The sequence below is a fragment of the Cervus elaphus genome, chromosome 12 (assembly GCF_910594005.1).
Source record: "Cervus elaphus chromosome 12, mCerEla1.1, whole genome shotgun sequence".
Classification (NCBI taxonomy): domain Eukaryota; kingdom Metazoa; phylum Chordata; class Mammalia; order Artiodactyla; family Cervidae; genus Cervus; species Cervus elaphus.
The window spans coordinates 83556695-83564374 of record NC_057826.1 but is presented as its reverse complement, the minus strand read 5'-3'; positions in this window follow the sequence as shown (position 1 = coordinate 83564374).

The window sequence follows — 7680 nt, the reverse complement described above, 5'->3', positions numbered from 1 at the left end:
TTGGGATTATGGGCTGATTCTAGTGGCTCTTCCATTTGCAAATTAAAATACATGGCTCCCTCATGATGATTATCAAAATTAAGTCAGTGTGTGCAAAAGTGCTTTCAAAAATATCACAAATACAGAAGAAAGTTGTGGTGTATAGAATTTGGTTAGAAATGCTTGCTGATTCTCTAATCTGCCCACAGCCCTTTGTTAGAAGCTGTAGAGGAATCAAGTGCAGTTAGGTCTTAGGCTTTCTCAATTGAAATGCTTCACAAACATCATCTTCCCTCATTCTTCCTTCAACACACTTTAATTATGCACCTAGTATATACCAGGTTTTGGCGAGGAGCTGAATAATCTAGTGATCATTGTCTACTAGGAAGAGACATGAGCAAGTGGGTGGGTCTGAAGCCCAGGGACTGTCTCAGTCAGACGGAGGCGTTCTGTGGGCTCGAGGCAGGAGGCCACAGGCAACAAGCCCGGGAAGCCTCCTGGAAAGCTTCAGGTGAAGGGGGACATGGAGGTGGGTCTTGATGAAGCAGCCAGAATGAGGAACTGAGTCCTCACGGGGAAGCAGGGCAGAAGAAACAGCACGCACAGAGGCACGGAGGTGTGAAACTCATGTGCACCAGGGCATCAGTGAGCCTCACCCCTCTGCGCCTCAGGGCTGTCATCTCCAAAATAGGGATAGGTGATGAGCCTTCTCTTGGGAATTTATGTCCTTGGTCGGAAGGAATAGCCAGAAGGTGGCATGGGTGGGTGGACAGAGGCCAGCTTACACCGAACCTGGCACTGGAGAGATCCGGAGAATAAGTTGTGATCCCAGCCATTGCAGAGCCCACAGAGCCCACAGTATCTTTTCTTAGAAGTCAAGGAAGGAAAATTTGGTCTGAGTTTTGATACATTAAGCAAGGCCAGGAAATATGGGAGCGCAGGGGAGGAGCCTGCAGCCCCGTCTGTGAAGTTTATAGTTTTCCTGGAAGCAATGTCCGTGCACCTAGTGGCCTTCCTGAAAGTCAAGAGGAAATGAGCACAGCAGAGAAGGAAGCACAGGAAAACCAGGCAGAGGGAACAGAATCTGCAAAGGCGTGTGGAGGTGAAAACCAAGACACGAACTAGGAAATGGTGGGGGTGGGGTGGGGGGGCGATGGGGCTGCAGGAAGTGGACATGAATGCTGTGTCAGGGAGCTTGGACTTTATCCCTCATGCAGCAGGGAGCATTTGAGAATAAGAGGCACAGGGAAAGGATTACTTGGGCTCTGCCACCAGTAAGGCAGTTGTGAGTGGGCCAAGGGGAGGCAGGTTGCAGAAGCCCTAGACGCCAGCATGTCTAGGTGGGGCCTAGCATAAGCACCATGCAGCTTCCACGCTTCCCCACACAGCCCTCCCTCGATCCACAGAGTGGGGCCCAGGGCCCTGAGAACTCCCTTGCAGGGCAGGGTCTTCAGAGCAACCCTCTGGGAGGATTCTTGTTCAGTCACTAAGTTATGTCTGACTCTTTGTGACCCCCATGGACTGCAGCATGCCTGGCTTCCCTGTCCTTCACTATCTCCCAGAGTTTGCTCAAACTCATGTCCGTTGAGTCAGTGATGCCATCCAATCCTCTTATCCACTCTAAGGAAACCCTCCTTGAATCCTGATGGTCTAGCTGGGGCCCCTTGGCTGCAAAGGACTACTGTTTGCTCAAGCAAAATGATGACCTCATGGGAAGGATATGGCTGTATTTAAAAAAAAACCCAAGGGGAAAAAATTCATCCCTGCCGCTGAGGAACTAGAATCAGGAACAGCAAAGTCATGACTGTGTCTTTCCTGCCTCACCCCGCCAAGCTTCTCTTCCTCTTTTTTCTTTCCATTTCCAGCCAGCTTCCTCTGTTAGCAGGAGCACATAGCTGCCCCAGCTCCTGCTTCCCACTGCCCAGTATTCCATAGAGGTGGAGGAGAGGATCTGGGTCCTGAACTCCCAGGGGAGTGTCTGATTGGCTGAGATCAGGCAGCAGTCTGGGGGCCTAGGGGTAATGCCCCCAAACGGGATGTCTCCTGGACAGCATGGCCCCAGAGCTCCACCCCCCCAATCATGGGAGTGCCGGGGGTGGTTCTTAGGAGAGGGATACTGGCCCTGGATTAGCCCCTAAAGGTTGTCTATTCTCTGTAGACCCTACCTTGGAGACTGGTGGTGGTTTGTTGCTAGGTCGTGTCTGACTCTTCTGACCCCATGGACTGTGGCCCGCCAAGTTCCTCTGTCCATGGGATTTCCCAGGCAAGGATACTGGAGTGGGTTGCCATTTCCTTCTCCAGGGGATCTTCCCGACCCAGGAATCAGACCCAGGTCTCCTGCATTGCAGGCAGACTTCTACACTGCAGGCGGATTCTTTACCAATTGAGCTACGAGGGAAGTCCCACATTCAGTAACGTCAGTCAAAGGGCATTTGGGGGAGGTGCCCTCAAGATACACAGTGGCTGGAATCCACATAGACCTCAATTTACCTCTTTAGAAAGGGAGACAGAGACAGGGAATGTAAAACTCAGGAATATTGTCATGTTTGCTAGTGAAGCGGATCAACTTATAAAGATTCTGGGGGGAGCTAGTCTTTGGGGTGGGGGCTGAGCTCCTCTGCTGCAGGCCTGGGGAGCAGGTTTGGAGCCCAGGGATGCCTTGGGAGGGGCAGCTCTTGGAGGAAGCTGAGCGGCTTGGACTGGAGGCTAAACAGGGAGTGGCCAGCAGCCCAGGGCTGAAGAGGGGCCTGGGACTTCTGGGGGAGTGGGGACTGGAGAGTTCCTTTGTTTCCAATGCCTCTAGGCTTTATCACGCACTTGAGGGACCAGAAGCCACTTATTTGGTTGTTTTCCCCAAATATGAGGATGCTTTCCCCTTTCCCCTTCTTACACCTGTTGCCAGAAGCTGGCTTCCTGTGAGTTCTCGTAAATTGAGAGGATCTACAATCATTTTTGTAGAGAAGGGTTTCCCTGAAAAGTCAAGGAGGGCAGCTGTAGCTGATGGAACAGAAAACAGCAGTGGCTGCTGGGGGGTGAAAGTGGGCTCCTGTTCCCGCGCTGGCAGCCCACCTCCCAAGAGAGGATGTCGCAAAGCAGTTAAGCCAGTGGCCTCTGGCCTCTGCATCACCAGGTTCTGCTCTAGCCACCGTTACTTACCAGTTAAGATCTCAGGCAATTTACTTAAGCTTGCCAAGTCTCTGTTTTCTCATCTGTGAAATGGGAACAATGAAAGCCCAAAGAGAGATTGTAGCTTGAGGATTTAATGGGCTTCTATAAGAAAGCTCTCAGCATGGTGTCTGGATGGACTCAAGGCTGTTAATAATTTCAGTGACTATTGACTCTGCTTTGACACCCAGAGTAGGACCTCAGCCCAGTCCCTTGCAGTTTCTTTGTTGGTTTTCAGTGGACAATTATAATGCATTTGATGTGCTAGCCATCCCTGCCTCCCCAGGATTTTCTGAACTGCCCCTAAGTCTTGCCACTTCTGGGATTTCACTCCTCTTTTGAGGGCAGCCTGGCCCAGATGTCATCATTTCCCAGGCGCAGCTCCCATCTGCCCTTCTTCATGCTAGCTTGCTGTGGACCTGGGAAAGAATATACCTCTCCCCCTCCTACTCTCTGGACTTCCCAGGTGGTGCTAGTGGTTAAGAACCCACCTGCCAATGCAGGAGACCTAAGAGATGTGGGTTCGACCCCTGGATTGGGAAGATCCCCTGGAGGAAGACATGGCAACCCACTCCAGTATTCTTGCCTGGAGAATCCCAAGGACAGAGGAGCCTGGGGGCTACAGTCCACAGGGTTGCAAACAGTTGGACAAGACTGAAGTGATTTAGCACACACACACATATCTCCTACTCCCCAGGGTCAGAATCTCAATGAACCTCTGCTAGAGAGAGGCAGCATCCCGCATGACAGTGCATCTCAGAGGTGCCAGCTCAGTGCTCATCTCTACCTGTGTGACCTGGGCTTGTCTGTGCCTCCGTTTCCTTGTGCATCAAATGGGGAAATCACAAAGATCGCTTTTGACATAGGGCTGTGAAAAGTTGAAACATACAATACCAAAGCCACCTCCCACTTGGCACCTAGGAAGGGCTCGCTAAAGGTGAGCTGATTCTATAACACGGTCTTCAAAAATGCATTTTAATGGCTGTGGCATCTTCCATTGTGTAGGTAGATCATGATTTATCTAACGACCCCCTTATTGCTGGGTATTTAGACTGTTTCCAATCTTTCACTCTTATAAATAATGCTGCAGTGAACATCTTGCATATAAATCTTTCTGTTTATTTCTGATTGCTTCCTTAGAAGAACTTCCCAAGTCATGCTTGTCTTAGAACAAAGTCCTGTCCCCCCTTGACTTTTCAATGATGCCCTTTGAAATAAAAGTAAGCCTATTTTCCTTCAGAGAAAGAAACACATGGAACACATTAACCAAGAGGTGGCCCAGGAGGAAGGTAAAAATCGGTTCAAGATGGGTTTGGATACATTCAGAATGTCTGACACACAGTCAGTTATAAAGTGCCCCTCGAGCCCCCTTCCCAGAGGAGAGGCAGCATCTTGATCCTCAGGGACCGCTGCTTGCTTGCTTTGAGGCGATTCCAAGGGGCTTTGATGTTTTCGGCATTGGAAAAGCAGCAATGACAGATCAATAAATGAAGCCAGAGTTTGTGGGCAGTACAGGACTCCTCCAGCCAGTAGGGGGCGATTATCGTCTATCTGCCAGCCAGTTGGGCTTTAGTGGATTTCTTGCTAAGGAGGACTTGCTTTGTTGTTCTCAAAACTTTGGCTTACGTTTTATGTTTCGCCTGCTTTTCTTCCCTTCCTCCCCACTTTGCACTTTTCAGATTCACCTTGGGTTCCCATCTATTTGCCAACTCATTTAGGAGAAACCCCTTGCATGCTTCCCCTCGGCCAGATATCAAGATGGTTTTCAGACACTTGAGCCCTAAGCACATGTTTTGGAAGTATGTTTGTTAAGTTCCCGCACATATCAAATTTACCGAAGCTCATCCATATTCTGCATTAAGTATATTTTTTTCTGTTAAAAAAATTACTTTTCTAACCTTGCTTTTGAAATTATTTGGCCACAGTAATTCATTCAATTTACACTTGGCTTTGACTTCTCAGCCATGATCGGGGTACTCAAGAAGTCTTGCAAAGTGAGAAAATCTAACCTACACATCGTTGTCAAATATAACAAAATTTTTATGACTACCCAATGAAACCATTAATGAGGTTGATGTAATGTTTTGTTTGGTAGATGTTTCATTAAACTTTTATTCATTTCTATTGCAAAGTTTTCCCTTTAGGTCTTGGATCCAATCATTTTGTTTTGGGAATCAAATGCTTCCAGAGGTCTCTCAGAAGTTCTCAGGCCCTATGGTGCCTGGTGGCTGGCAGAGCCCTGTCAGGCTTGGAGATGGAGCAAAGACAGACTCAGTCCAGTTTTCACAGAGTTCCCAGGCCTTTGAGTGACAGATAAACTATCTTCACAAAAGAGTTAAGTATTGATGTATAGGAAAGTATCATCTCTCCTAAGTCTACTTGAGGCAGGAGGGGGTCACTGAAGATTTTAGGGGTCAGACATGGCCCAAGCCAGAATGTTAATAGCAAACAAGAGTTTTCTAAGCAGAAAGGAGGAATTGTAGGCAAAGGAAACAGCACATTCAAAGAGACTGGCCTGGGAAAGGACCAAGCAGTGAACACTCGGTGGTCAGGACTTAGCTGACCACCCAGCTCAGCCCATTCTCTTCTCCAGGCCCTTCTTGTTCAGACCAGCAGCACTGGTATCATCTGGGAGCTTGTCAGGAAGTGCAGAGCTTCAGACCACCCATCTAGGACCCTCGAATCAGAACCTCCATCTTGACGGTATTCCCAGTGATCCACAGCCACACCAAGATCTGAGAAGCTGGCTGTAGTGTCAGCTGGATCAGAGACAGAACTCCTGCAGAGACTGGAGGTGTGGGAGATGGGAGGTCTTAGGGAGGTGGCTGGCCTGAGGAACTCCAGCCTGAATAGAGCTGCAGTGGTGCTTCAAGTTGTTTTCAAGTTTGGCCTGAAAGTTCATCTCTGAGAGCCCCATTTCCTTGTTGGAGGGTTTTCCACTTAAGAGATTTCCACCCATGGGGTCTGCGCTGTCCCTCCCATTGGCTGTCGCTCCAGACAGCCTGTCTTGCCTTCTGGCTGCTGGGCCAGTGTCCCACTGATTACCTAATAGACTGTACATTGTGTGCATAATTTATTTCTGGGAATAACTGATCATGTTAGGATGAGCAAGGGGAGGTATTAGCAAGCGAAGGGAGAATAGGCATCAATCACCAGGGGAAGAAAACCTGCTACGAACAGTTAATTAGATGTTTCTCTGATGTAGCTCTTTCAGCATAACTGTCTCTCTGGCTGTTGTTGGTTGACCACCTCCCTCTCTTGCCCCCACACATGTCTGGGCTTTTGGATGAGTGAGGGGTAGTGGAAAGAGCCCTCGACTGAGCCAGAAAACTCAACTTCTAGACCAGGTGGTCTTAGGTCAATCACTTCTCTTGGGGGACTGGATTTGAATTGACTATAAAATGAGAAGGCCTGGATCCATGGTTTCCAAACATGGATAATATCAGAATCACCAAAGATACTTACAAAAATAGTTTCCAATGTTGCATCTCCCCAGTGCTGATACAGTAGGTACAGGGGGAAGCCAGGAACCCTGTTGTAACAGGCGCCTCATATAACACTGACACGGCTGGTTCAATGGGCAGCTGGGAGCCACTGGGTTGGAAAGACAAGCTCAAAGCTCCTGTCCAGCTCTGACAGTTTTAGATCATTGATAAGGATAGATTTTCCCATAATTGCTTACAAAGCATCAGTATAGTCTTGTGGAAAAAGAGGTGAGAAAGGCAAGAGGCCCATCTTCTTCTCTCGACTCTGTCACTAATTCACTACCTGATAACACTTCCTCCTTGAGCCTTACTTAGCCTACCCACACACCCACTGGCAATGTCATAGTGCTTTTATCTGAGCACCTGGGGAGATTTTAAAAGCACAGCTGCTAGGTCCTCTGTTTCAGTACATCTGGGGTTTCTCAGGATGGTGTATGTTTAAAGTCTGCCAGGTAATTCTAAAGATCAGTCAGCCTGGTAAGCCAATGACTTGTCCAAAGGCATTGCTTGGTAGGACAACTGGTGCATCATGAGAGAGGGCTGCATCCAGTTCAAAGAGGCCACCACCATGCTGGCAGGAAGCATGGAATGTGAGGAGACCCAGGCAGATCCTTATCATTTAGCCTCCAAGTGAGCCTGGACAAATCCTGCCAGTGGAGGACTCCACGGTGGCTCCAGAATGAACAGAAGACTTGTGTTCAACCCTGGGGCTGTCACTAATGGGGTAGCCCTCGGGCAAGTCACAGGAACAACCTGTAAAAATGGAGTCAACGGTAACTCCATCCTCCCAGACCAGCTGGAAAGATTAAACTGAACAACTTGGAGGCTGTGCTCTAGGAGTGGCCATGCTCTGTGCAGACTGTCCACTGCCTCCCAGCTGCCCTCTGGCCACTTGCACTGGGACCAGTTGGAACCAGACTAATGGGAGTGTTAATCTCTCTCCCTGCCACTGAAAGCATGACCTGGAGAGGGTCTGCTGGTGCACTGGGCCAGGAGGCCAAGGTCCAGTGAGGAAACAGACACCAAGGTATTGGTCCAGGTGGTCATTTCT